This window comes from Mastomys coucha, unplaced genomic scaffold (genome assembly GCF_008632895.1).
Source record: "Mastomys coucha isolate ucsf_1 unplaced genomic scaffold, UCSF_Mcou_1 pScaffold4, whole genome shotgun sequence".
Taxonomy (NCBI): Eukaryota; Metazoa; Chordata; class Mammalia; order Rodentia; family Muridae; genus Mastomys; species Mastomys coucha.
The window spans coordinates 10,679,730-10,692,187 of record NW_022196910.1 but is presented as its reverse complement, the minus strand read 5'-3'; the positions used below and the strand labels follow the sequence as shown (position 1 = coordinate 10,692,187).

Genomic DNA, 12,458 nt, shown 5'->3' with positions numbered 1-12,458 from the left:
ATCACACCAGAGTGAGTCCTTTTCAGCAGAGCTTCTGGCAGCACTATGGCCAGTCGGCATGGACCTTACTTCTCATTACCAAATGGTCTCCACCACTTTGAATGGCAGGAGGACCCAGGGAGCTGATTAGGGCCACTCTCTAGTCACTTCTACCCAAAATCTACATAAATGTAAACCATCGAGATAGGGAATATGCCAAGAAGGACCCTTAAGACAAGGCCAGACGCACCCCAGTGACTTCAATGCTCAGAAGTATGGTTCTACAGAGCACAGTATACATGACACAGTGGACTATGACTGATGAGAAGAAAGTCTAACTGAAGGGAAAAGAATGCCTAAATGAGAAATACAAAGGGCCAGTAAACTAGGCCAGGCCTCGAGAGAGTAAGGGCCAGTGGAGTATATAGCTTTCCAACTTGATCTTCATGTAGAATGAAGGGATCTGTCAACATAGGCAAAACCCGCACAGAAAATGAATGGAAGACAAAGTTAATCTAGTCCCCAAGTGCCCACCCCAGGGTTCTTCCCTCCTATCCTCAGATCCTGTATTAGTATCAGGAAGACTCATTAAATCACACCAGGAAATGGGAAGCAGAATTTGTTTTGAAAACACTAGACGATGATGATTATAAATGATGATAATGATGATTATTCAATTTTGCAGTGGTAGCACTTACGATATACCCTCATAACAAACTGTCCACACTCAAGACTCTAAGTAGACAATGGTGATGTTTTAGGTTGAATGGTCATAAGCAAAATCATCCTGAATAGGGAAGTTTTCACCTTTTCCCACTCTGTGCCCTGGTGGGTACTCCTCCTCCTCCCAGGCCGTCTTCCTGGGAAATCTGCATTCATCCCTTACCATGGCAGTTGGAGCTGAAGGATGCAAACAGGGAGAGAATGATGGGGAGACAGGGAAAGAGGGCCAGAGGCAGAAAAGGGACCCTTAGAATCTGTGACAATATCTATCCTGACAATGACTTAGGGAAAAGGCAGGTGCTCTTCTGATGTGTGTATGCCCACCATGTCAACTAATGAGGAGAAGGTTACCAGAGAGATAACACAAAAGTCAAAACAGGGAAGCCTGGCCCAGGTCACAGTGTCTCACACTGTACATGGCAGGAAAGTTAAAGGGAGTTATTCTCAGTGACGCTGGAAGCCCTGTCGGTCCACTCAAATGTGTCCAACTCACTAGTGGTTAAGCTGGCCTATCTGGAAGGTTAAGTGAGTGGTTAAGCTGGCCTAAAGATGACGAACAGGCAGGCACTTTAGAGTCAGGCCACCTGGACTGACATGCTGGGTCTCCCAATTCCTCAATCCGATGACCTTGGGAAAATCACTTACTCCCATAAGCTGCCATGCTATCAGATGGTGCTAAGTCAGCACTTAACTCTATGTGGTCTTCATGAGGCTCAGAATGGGACCATCCATATAAAGTACTCGGTGCTGATCACGCTCAGTGCCTGCGGGTAAGTATCGGCACCGGTTGTCATTGAGTGACATGCTCAAAACTAGTAGATTTCTGGGGAAAGTTGCCAACAGGTTCTGCTGACTCACTGGCCTTTTGGGTCAACGTTAGGCTATATGTATTCAGCTGCAGTACTCCTGTTGCTTATTGTACAAGAACATTAGCATAGCATTGGAAATGTGTCCCTCTTTGCTCTGTATTGCTGCACCTGGGAGCATCTAGAAGCAATGATGAAGTATGCTTCTGCAAGTAGCTAAGTTCACTTCCCCGTGGATAGGCAGAGTCCAAAGTTCCCGGGTCACTTAGGTTCACTGAGGCAAAAAACTGACTTCAGCTATGCAGTAAAGGTGGAAAGGAGTAATGCTCTGTGTAGCGCACCGGTTTTGAGGATGCTTTTTCTGAGGCAGTTGCCCTGTTGTGGGACCCTAGTGTCCCACCATAAGCTGTGGTCAGACTTGCATTCAGTTTATCACGTAAGAGCCTCGTTCAGAGTGCATTTGCGATGTTGACTAGTGGGAAACAAGTACACTCTACATGGACCATAACACCAGAAGCCATCCTAGAGGCTAGAACGAATCCATATGAGCTCTGGAAACTGGAGCCAGTTTGCAGTCGAGAGTCCTTAGACACTGACTGAAGGAGCCGATTCCCTCTGAAAGTTCTCAGCAGCAGTGGCTTACCTAAGTCCTTCCCTGATTCTTCAGCCTTGGCAGTCTCCTCTCATTCCTCATTTCTGATGTATTTGACCTTTTGGTTGCCCATTCCATGTTTGCTAATTGTTGAGTAATAGAAAAAGGGCGAGCTCTGTGGTTGGGCACATCTGCATTTAATTTTTGGTTGTATGACCTCTGACAAGTTCCTCAACTCCCCTGAGTCTTTTTTTTTTTTCTGTATCCAGCAACAACAACAACAAAAAAACTCCATTTAGTTTTAAGGAGCAACTATATAATCTGTAGGTGTGTGTCTAGCTCTCTGTTGAATTCCACCATCTGACACAGTGCCTGCCACGTGTGTCACAGGCCATCAGGAGGTATCTGCTAAATGCGTAGAGCTTCAGGCACTGTGAGTTCTGTAGAGACGTGTATGGAATAGATGCTCTTCCCCCCCTATCACTGACCTTTCTCTTCAGTTACACCAATCAGACCAAGGAAGATGGTTCAGAAATAAATGGTGGAGTTGGTTTTGTAATTCTGTCATTACCTACCATGACCAGAAGAGGCATCGGTTAGTGTGCTTTACTTATATCTTGTTTAAAGTAGGTGGGACTTGAAGAGGCCCTTGGACCTTATCTCAGAGCATTCCTTCACACCCTCCATGATAACTATTCTTGATTAACTGTCTGAGAGATTACACACTTAGAGTTTTTCTCCTACCTGTTCTACCTGAGTGTCCATCATGCCCTGGGCATAGGAGTTGTGAGCTGGTGGGCGAGGGTAAGTAACACTTGTTTCCAGTGGGATCCTCCTAGCTGTTTCTTCTAGCTATTCGCCACCTAGATGGCATGTAGAAGATAAATCCAGAGGAAGCTCTGACTACTTGAGAAGCTACCCAAAAAACATACTAAAGTCATACCAGAGTTTCATCACATCTGTGCTGTATAAATATACTATAGAAACAAAGCGGACATTTCTGAATGCTCCAACCACAGTAATACCCCCTGCTCCTCCTGGTGCTTTCTGGGAACAGAATTGCAGTCTGCAGGCCTGGTATGCAGAGGGGAGGTCCCGTGGCTTCCTAGACCTCTCCCAGAATCCCTCAGCTTTTCTAGCAAACAAAATCCCAATTAGGAGAAAAAAAAAAAAAAAAAAAAAAACCAGTGCTATGGACAGCCCCTGAGATGCTGCCCGCTGCTCTGCTCTCAGAAACGGCTGGACCTGAAAGCTCAATGTTCTGAGAACCGTTGGAGGGCACGGTATTTTTCTGGGCACTGCTTCAAAGGGGCTGTGGTTGAAGACCGGGCTGCTATTCTGGTGGCCACTTGTGTGGGATAAAGTTTCCCATGAACCCATGGGAAGGGGCTGGAGCCCAGGAGGGAGGGTGGGGGTGCTCCAAGCCCCCTTGTCAATGGCAAAGAGCAAGTGGGCAGTCCTGAACCCTGAGTGAATTTGAGCTTGGCAGAAGTCAGTGTTCACTCTAGACACCATATCTTCTCTGGCCACAGCACAGTCGACCAACCAAACTCCCAAGGCAAAGCCACTCCAGGAGGTTAAGAGGGTTGAGTTGGGGAGAGAGTATAGGAGGTGCGGGGGTATATTAAATCTTAACTTTAAACTTCAGCAATGGGTTGCAAAGCGGAAGGAGCCCCTTGTGGGTCTGATGCAAAGAGGGGTACGCAAGACCTAAAGCAGCTCCTTGAGGTGTCTCAGAGGCTTGGGCGGGGTACTCCCTTGAGAGCACATGTTCCAAGAGGTGCCTTCCCTTGAGTATGTGGTGCCCACCTGGAAGATGGGTCCCATCGCAGGCAGTGGTTTCTGTTACTCTGTAGGCTTAGGTCTCTAGGCTATAGGTTTTTAACTTTTATCTACTCCTCCATCAACAGTGCTGTTCCTTTCTGGCTCTAGTCAGAGAGCAGCTGGAGTAGGAGTAGGATGCCACCTCTAGCCTGTGGAGGTGCTGACCCTTCTACTTCTGTCTTCTTGTCTCACGGGACAGAAAGAAGGTTCCTGAAGACAGGAGCCTTGTCCACCTGTTTACTGCCAGATCTCTAAGGCATGGTGTGGGATCATAGTGCTTTATAGCCTTCCGAGTAAACACTGAGCAACAAATAGATCAACCCCAAGTGCTTGTGGAAGAAGGGGAAGAGAAAGAAGAGAGGGGGTCAGAAGAAGGAAAAAGGAACACAAACAGCGACGTATGCAGAAAACCACAGGACGGGATGTGGCCTGAACGCGGAGCTGAACCTGCTTTTCCTACCTGCCAAGGCTGCAGCAAGGGAATCAGCAGTGGCAGGTCTGGAAGAGCTTTCAGTGGGAGCTTTCTTTAGGTTCCTGCGTCTGAGTCTCTCACCTCTCATGGGGTCTGAGCCCAGCCCTTCCACAGAGACAGCAGGTTGACGGAGGCCTCTGGTAACAACATCCCCCGACTCACTTCTCTTGGAGTGTCAATCTTCCCTGTTTGGACCAGGGTCTCTTCTTGGACACATTTCACTTTCTTCTTCCTTCTACCTCCGTCTCCTTCTTCTCCTTCTCTTCCTTCTCCTTCTCTCCTTCCTCCTCCTTCTTCCTCCTCTTTTATCCTATCCCTTCTCCTCCTTCTTCCTCTTCCTCCTCCCCCTCTATTTTCTTGTCTAAATAGCCCTTAGGAACCAAGATTCTTGACTCTCTACTCCAGGAGGATAGATGAGAAAACAATCCTGTATATTTCTGTTACCCTGCATTACCTTTCCCAGCCCCATTCATTCACTCATTCACTTATTCATTCAGCAGACACTTTTGGGAATCTGCTGCACTGTAGGCTTGATGCCAAGTACTGATACTCCAGGTTGGACCTGTTACTAGGGATGCTGCTGGGTGCCAAAGAACTCATCACCTAAGAAAAATCCCCAGAAGGAAAAGAAGAGTACCGGAACAGAAGAGAGGACATGGGAGTCGCCTTGCCTGCAGAGACAGGTTTCCCAGGGGAGGCAGCATTTCAGTTAAAAAGACCCTGATGTGTAGATAGGTTCTTGGGAAGGAAGCGGAAGCCTGAGCGTCACTTTTCTGGTGCCTTGCAAACCTATACATCACAGAAATACCATGTGCTCCCTCAGATATGAGGTCCTTGCTCCCAGCTTAGTCAACTTTATATCTAGGAACCAGCCAACCTTAGGACTTCTGTCCTGTCCTTGGCAAAATGATGCATATCTTTCTCCCGAACTGCCAGCGGCCCAGGAAGCAATTAAGGACGGTTGCCTTTAAAAGCAAGCGCATTAACCCAGATGTAAGAAGCTGCCTGAGGCTGCGGACCCTTGCCTTTCTCCTCTAAGAGCTCCACACTGAGGTCAACGTTGTGACTAGCTAAGCAGGAGCATGCTGGAGGAGGTCTTGTTTTCTGTTCCTTTTGGGTGATTACCAAGTTCCAGACAATCTGACCTCCTGGACCTGCACTCTCTTGCCTCCCTTCCATGGCCCCTTTATTTCATACACAAACAATGTCAACAGGGGCTGTTTCCTGGTTCTTGACTCAAGCCGACTTACACAGTGCCTATAAGACAAATCCTTCAGGGTTGGGGATTTAGCTCAGTGGTAGAGCGCTTGACTAGCAAGTGCAAGGCCCTGGGTTCGGTCCTCAGCTCTGGAAAAAAAAAAAAAAAAAGACAAATCCTTCATCCCTGTTGCTAGAGGCCCAAGGACTGAGAAATAAACACCCAGGCCAGGCTTTCCCAGAGATCCCTCAGCACAAGGAGGCCAGCAGCCACCAGGTACCACGCACCGTGAGCTCTGGGGTGGGGAGGTTTTAATGGCATTCCCTGAGGTGGAACTGGCCTGACATGGTTTGCAGCTTTCCAGATTTTCTCAGTGTGTGTGGATAGGGCTTATTTTTAGCCTCAGGCATTCATTTCTTGCCAAAAAAACCTGCTTAAATAAAACCAAGATTAATATTTTTACTTAACGGAAAGAGTTAGTCAGAACAGGCTTTGAACTGGAGCCTGCTTATCTTGACAGGGAGTACATTTTATAATGTCTGGCCTTGGCTTCAACATCAGTAAAAAGGGCCTTTGAAACTGACAAGGGGGACGAGCCCTGGGGAACCAGGATAGGATGTAGGAAGTGCCTATTTGGGGGAGGCAGGGAAGGAGGGGTATCTTCCTGGAAAGTGGGAAGAAGGCCTGGCTTCACGAGGAGCCAGCTGCAGTTTTGCTTCTTTCCCAGCCAGTTCCTTGCCCTCCCCCTTCCTCCCAAAGTCTGGTCCAAATTTCTGCTTCCTTTAATTTTAGATGCACCAAACAAGGTGTCTTTTGCAGGATGGATCGAGAACAGATGTTTCTGATGTCCCTCACCTTTCTTGTGTCATGGGAGCTGTGACCCTGGTTCTTCCTCTGTGTTTGCCATCCTTTCCTATCATTGTGTGTCTCTCCTGCTTTGGGATTTAGAGTTCTTTGGAGCCTCATTTATCTCACTATTCCCCATGTCAGGCACAGGACTCCGTCAATGATGAGTGGACAGATGTTTGCCTGACCTACCGAGAATCGCACTTATCCCATCTGGATGGATCGAAAGCTCAGAAAGAGTTGGCTGTCTTCCCCAGTCTACACAAGAGAGTTACTTATCTATCTTTAAGTCATCCTCTTTGCATGTGGCGCTGTATATGTGAAAATCACACTGAACTTAGTGTATTCAGCACAAATGTATTAGAAGCCTGTGATGTTTCAGGTCCTCCTGGGTTCTCCGAGTAGAGCAGTTAGCCAGACAAAGAGTCTGCTTTGGGAGCCCGCATTCTATTGAGAAAGTACAGTTAGTCAAGAAACAGGTGACCTAATGGTGGCGGGTGTCATCTAGAACACAATGAGGCGAGAACATGGAGGAGGGACTGTGGACTTGGGGAGAGGGATGCACGGAGGGAACAGACACGGCGGCCTGACCAGGATGTAACAAATGGGTGATGAAAGGAGCTATGCCGGAGTGAAGCAAGGCTGTCCAAACCTAGCAACTGCAAGGGTCAAGACTCTGGGCTGTGTGTTTAGAGGGATGGGTACAGGAATTGAGCAAGCTGCCATTCCAGGAGACAGAGAAGGCCTTCAGAGGCCTAGTTACAGGTGTGGCCTGTTACCAGGAGCTCAGTTTTGGGTAAGTTGTATCTTACACAGCTCAGTAGAACATCAGGTGTGAGAGCCCTAGAAAGGCATAGGAGTCATGGAAATTCTGGATTGGGGTTTCCTAGCAGGTGGGTATTTTCACCGCGTGGGCCATATAGAAAACCACAGCTGTGAGTAAGAGAATGGTTAAGTAGGAACACACCCTTGATTGGACGGAGTCTCTTAGATGGTATGGGTAATTTTGAAAATCGGCTTTGGTGAGGTGAGGAGAAAACTCAAGTCCCCTGGGAGGAAGAGTTCCTGTGAGCTTGGTAACCAGGTGCCACTGTTTGTATGGGCTGCAGGAGGTCATAGAGTGACAGAACCAAGGTGCCTCGTGCCTCCTGTTATTTCAGGTTACCATCACTGACTCCCTAGAGATCTCTTTTGCTCTGACCTTCCGGCTTGAGCCATTTTATAAAGTGGCACCCACAGAGCTGAGAACCAGGGGAACCCAGGAGCCTCTAGGCCAATTCCATCTTCATTCTTGCTGCCTTGTCCTCAAATGTAGATACATCAAGGTTATCCCCAAAGGGGCAACAGGTCCCCAAGAAGGACCTTGAAAAGGATGACGGAAGGAGGGTCCCTGTGTATCCTCAGGGAAGGTTTCTGGTTTCCTCTAATGAGTCAAAAAGTGCTCCAAGTCTGCAAGTGCTGTCCAGCCCCCTGCCTCTGAATTGATCTGCTCAGCTCCAGGCTGCAAAGTAGATTATACATACACATTGTCCTGTGCTGGGGAAGCACAATAAGCTAAGTAAATGATTTACCATTATCTGTTGACGGTGACTATTTGCAGATTCTTGCTTCTAATCAGAGAGAGGGGAGGAAGGGAAGGGGAGAGAAGGAAGGAGGAGGAGAGAGAGGAAGAGAGAGAGGGAGAGAGAGGGGGGAGAGGGAGAGAGAGAGAGGGAAAGACAGAGAGAGAGAGACAGAGAGAAGAGAGGGAGAGAGAGAGACAGAGAGAGACAGAGAGAGAGGGAAAGATAGAGACAGAGAGAGAGAGGGAGGAGGAGAAGGAGAGGGAGATGGGGAGGGAGAGAGAGAGACAGAGAGAGAGACAGAGAGAGACAGAGAGACAGACAGAGAGAGACAGAGAGAGGGGGGAAAGACAGAGACAGAGAGAGAGGGAGAAGAGAGGAAGAAGGAGGGGGAGATGGGGAAGGAGAGAGAGAGAGAGAGAGAGAGAGAGAGAGAGAGAGAGAGAGAGAGAGAATGAATGAATGAATGTGAAGGGCAGCCTCAAGACTGGGAACATAACAGGCCCACTAGGGTCTCTAAACCCATTAGGGTTGACAGTGGGTACAGGGTACAGTTATGAATTGTTCTGCAAAGATTCAATGGCAGTCTTCTTTCTTGGGGGGACCCTCAATTTTCCTCTACAATAGGATGCAAAACTGCTCGGTAGGTACTAATAACAGGTATAGTAATTACCACCTTACAGCACCACCCCAGTGGGAACACAGTGAAGTGTGCAACAGTACTTGGCACACAAGGCATGGTCTGTCAATCACAGTTGCTAAAGATACATCCTAGCTTTTTTCCTTCACTGTACTTGCAGGTGCAATGCAAAGAGATCCAGGAACTGCTGAGCAGCAGGTGGGCAGCTAGAGGAGCAGGGATCCCTGGTCTGCCCTTCTTGGACAGGCTTACACAGAGACCTGTCTAGCCATGAGTCTCTACATCTTTAGGGCAGAACCAGCCATGTGACTCCTAAGAGAGGATATATGGAGTGAGATGGCTATTGGTGGGAGCCTGAGATAGGGGATCTCCATTACCTTGAAGGCCTTTGTTCCACAAAGTAGCTAGACCAGCAGCCCCACTACTCATCCTTCCATCCTGTCAGTAGGAAAATTCATTCATCAGGTTAGAGGGCAAAAAGGTCTGCGTTTGATTGATGGTGGTTAGATTGGTGGAGCGGGGCTGGGGGGTGGGGAGGAAGGTTGTGAGGAGAGACACGGGCCAGCTCCAGGATGTCTTGTCCTTCTCCGAATATGTTGATTAACAGCAGATGTGGAACTCCTAGAGATACACCAGTGATCTGCTTGCCCTGGAAGCTTGTGTAGCAGGGTTCCACACTGCTAGCAAAATGGGATGGGGAGTGGGGAGGAAGGAAAATAACAACCCTATCTGATGTTAGAGCCGTATTCTGTCTGCCTTGGTTTTGCAAACAGTTACCAACCTTTACAAAACGTATTATGAAGGAGAAATGTGTTCTAAAGAGATGTGCTTTTATGCCTACTTCCCCAGATCTCTGATATATTTGAGGACTCCAGATATATTTATGGATCTGTGAGCCAATTCCCAGGCACCCTCAGCCTGCTTTTTTTCCTTTTTGTGGTCTGTAGATTGAGCCCAGAGCATTCTGGGTAAGTTTTCTATCATCCTTCCACACCTCCAGCCTCTAGTCAGTTTCTTCTTAGGAACTTTTAAATTGAAACATTATTGACTCCTTAATTAATCTCTTCCTGTCCCTTTTATTCTCCATGCCCTCAGAAGCAGAGAAGACCACAGAGAGCTGAATCCTCAGAGGCGGATTCAGCCTGGGCCTCCTCCCTCCAGTCTCTCTTATGGCAGCACTTATGTCTCTTGGCGATTCGTTTTCTGGTGCTATACTCCACCTTGTCCCCCTCTTAGGCTGCAATCTGTGGAAACAGGAAATGGGGCTTTTATTTCTTGCTATCGCCCCTACCAAGCATTCATGCTTCCAGACACCAGCTAAGGCCATGCCAGGCTACCTCGGCTGCTGGAGGCTATGGGGTGAATAGTGTATGGCCACTCTCTGGCATGAATAAAGAGAACCTGTGTCCAGTCTGGCTCATGTCAAAGCTGTCATTTGAAGGTGAAGGGAGTGGTTAGATGTGCTGTCAGCTCCAAGTTGCGAAGCTGTGTTTTCTGTTGCTGTTGAAGTCTTGGACATCCCCCAACCTTCTTGTTCACTGTGACCCCTGCCTGGGCCACTGACTGCCTCCAGGGAAAACCTTACTGCCAAACAGAAAAGTACAGAATAACACACATCCAAGTCGCACAGGACAAACTAAAGTAAATGAAGTTATAATAATTCACAAGCCAAATAGGTGGATCTGGGGCTGGCAAGTAATTGAACTTGGAAGGGCTCAGAATCTATTTGGGAGCAAAGAATGCTGTTTAATTTTAGCTTAGTTTCAAGAGGTTTTGTTTTGTAGAGAAAACACTGGTGTGGCCTCTACCCTGGGCCGTCTCTGCTCCTGCATCCGTTGATTTGGCCCACAGATACCATCTGGTTTGGCAGGTCACACTAAGTCACTGTTGGGCTCTTGGTAGTGACAAGGTGGGACACGGATGGTGGAGGTGCTTCAGCCTCAAGGCCTCATGCACACTAGTCCTGGTCATCCCATGTGTGATTCCTCACCTTTCTCGGTGATTTTTTACAGGCTGTTTTGATGAGCTTTCCTTCCATCCCAGCCTTTCATCCCAGCCAGGAATCTCTCCTCTACCCTCACCTCATGGAATGTTGACAGGTCTTAGCTGACAGGGCTCATGGGTGGGAAGATAGCAAATGAGGTTCTGGTGGTGGTAGCAATGCTACTGACAGTGAGCTAAGATAGATGGTGTGTGTGGCAGATCCCGTGATGCTCTTGATCTTTGTTCTAAGCTCTCACAGCAACTTTTTGAGGACGGCTATCATCACTCTCATTTTATGCATTAGGGAACGAAAGCCCAGAGTGGTTTCAGAAAATCCTCTGTGGTCACACAGCACCATGGGATTGCTAGGATTTGACTCCTGCCAAGCCCAGGTCTTCATGGTGTTCGTTTCCCCACTAATTATTAGTATGTCACTTATAATCCATGTGAGTGGCATCGGGCCAAGAAAGCCAGAGAGATCTAAGGGGAAAGAGCTGTAGTGAGGCCACACTGCAGTGGTGGGATCTGAACTCTGATGTAACTCGCTGAGCACAAAAAACTCAGTGTGTTTTCTCTAAACTGTTCCCAGATGAAAAGATTCCAAGCTCAGGCCATTTCAGGGTAGGAAAAGATTTGGCTGACCTTATGGGCCGAAGCTTCCAGAAGTACTCAGAGTTACAGGGCAGGCTTGCTTAAGAAATTGAATGTCCAAATCAAGGTGAGCTCATCGAAAGCCAGGAAAGGCCAGAGGCTGCCATTGAAAAGAATCCCTCTTACCTTTTTCCCCTTAGGCAAAGCCTTACTCTGCAGTTTACCTTCTGGGTAAATGAAGCAGGTGAACTGCAAGTCACTTTAGTTCCTTGAGACTCAGTTGTTATGCCCAGATATGGATGTGCTTTCTGCCTAGCAGCTGGGCTGTTCCAATGTGCCTCTAAGGTTAGGGTAGATGAAAGAGTCCCTGGGGCCTCTGGGAAGATGGCTACTGATGGTCTTGCAAAGGGAGACACAAAAAATGGAGGCAGAGCCTTGGGGAAATTGTTCTGGCACCCTGTCAATGTCTGGCCTTTACAGAAGACCTGGAAACAGCCATTCACATCCCCCCCCCCCAACTTGAACTGTATCAGCTCTGGTGCTGGCTTTGCCTGTGGGTGTTGTGTTGCCAGGATGGAAAAAGGTCTAGGAGTTGTCCATTAATTTAACTTCAAATTTCATGTCTGACCACAAAAGTGGGATTCAGGCTCAGTAAAGAAACCTCAGGGGGTGGGGTGGGACTTGGTTCCTCATGAAGATGTTTTTAAATCAAAAATATGAGTCAAAAATTTAGAAGCATTATTGGATATCTACAAAGGGAAAGAATAAGGGATCTAGCAGAATAAAAGTCTCTCTCTCTCTCTCTCTCTCTCTCTCTCTCTCTCTCTCTCTGTGTGTGTGTGTGTGTGTGTGTGTGTGTGTGTGTGTGCCCATGTGCGAGCATGCGTGTGTAATTCCCATTTACATCCATAAAGGGTATTCTATTCAACAAGAATTTTTTCGATGTTTACTCAAAAAGTGGGCTGGAATGAGGTGTGTGTTTGTTCCATGTCTGAAGGAACTTGACTTGGGAACATCAATAGCACCTTAGAGCTAAAGAGTTTGGCTCAAAGCCAGTTAAAAAAAAAAGCCTCCATTCTGAAAAGTTCTGGCAGGAGAGCTTCAGCTGCCCACTGTCCCCCCTGCAGCAGCTCCTGCCTCTTATGAGTTCCTACAATGAGGTGATCTCCCCCACACATACACACACACACACACAGTTTACTTTACCCCTTCAATCCCTGATCCCCCCCCACCCCCCCCACC

At 47.8% G+C, this 12,458-nt stretch overlaps 2 protein-coding genes across 7 annotated transcripts in view; one reads left to right on the top strand and one right to left on the bottom strand.

The window, feature by feature from the left end:
* The window catches only part of Syn3 (synapsin III), a 467,567-nt gene that overhangs the window by 276,211 nt on the left and 178,898 nt on the right, over positions 1 to 12,458 (bottom strand). The gene's annotated exons all lie outside the window — the stretch shown is intronic.
* Timp3 (TIMP metallopeptidase inhibitor 3) overlaps positions 1 to 12,458 on the top strand; it is a 53,307-nt gene that overhangs the window by 28,862 nt on the left and 11,987 nt on the right. The window lies entirely within an intron of this gene.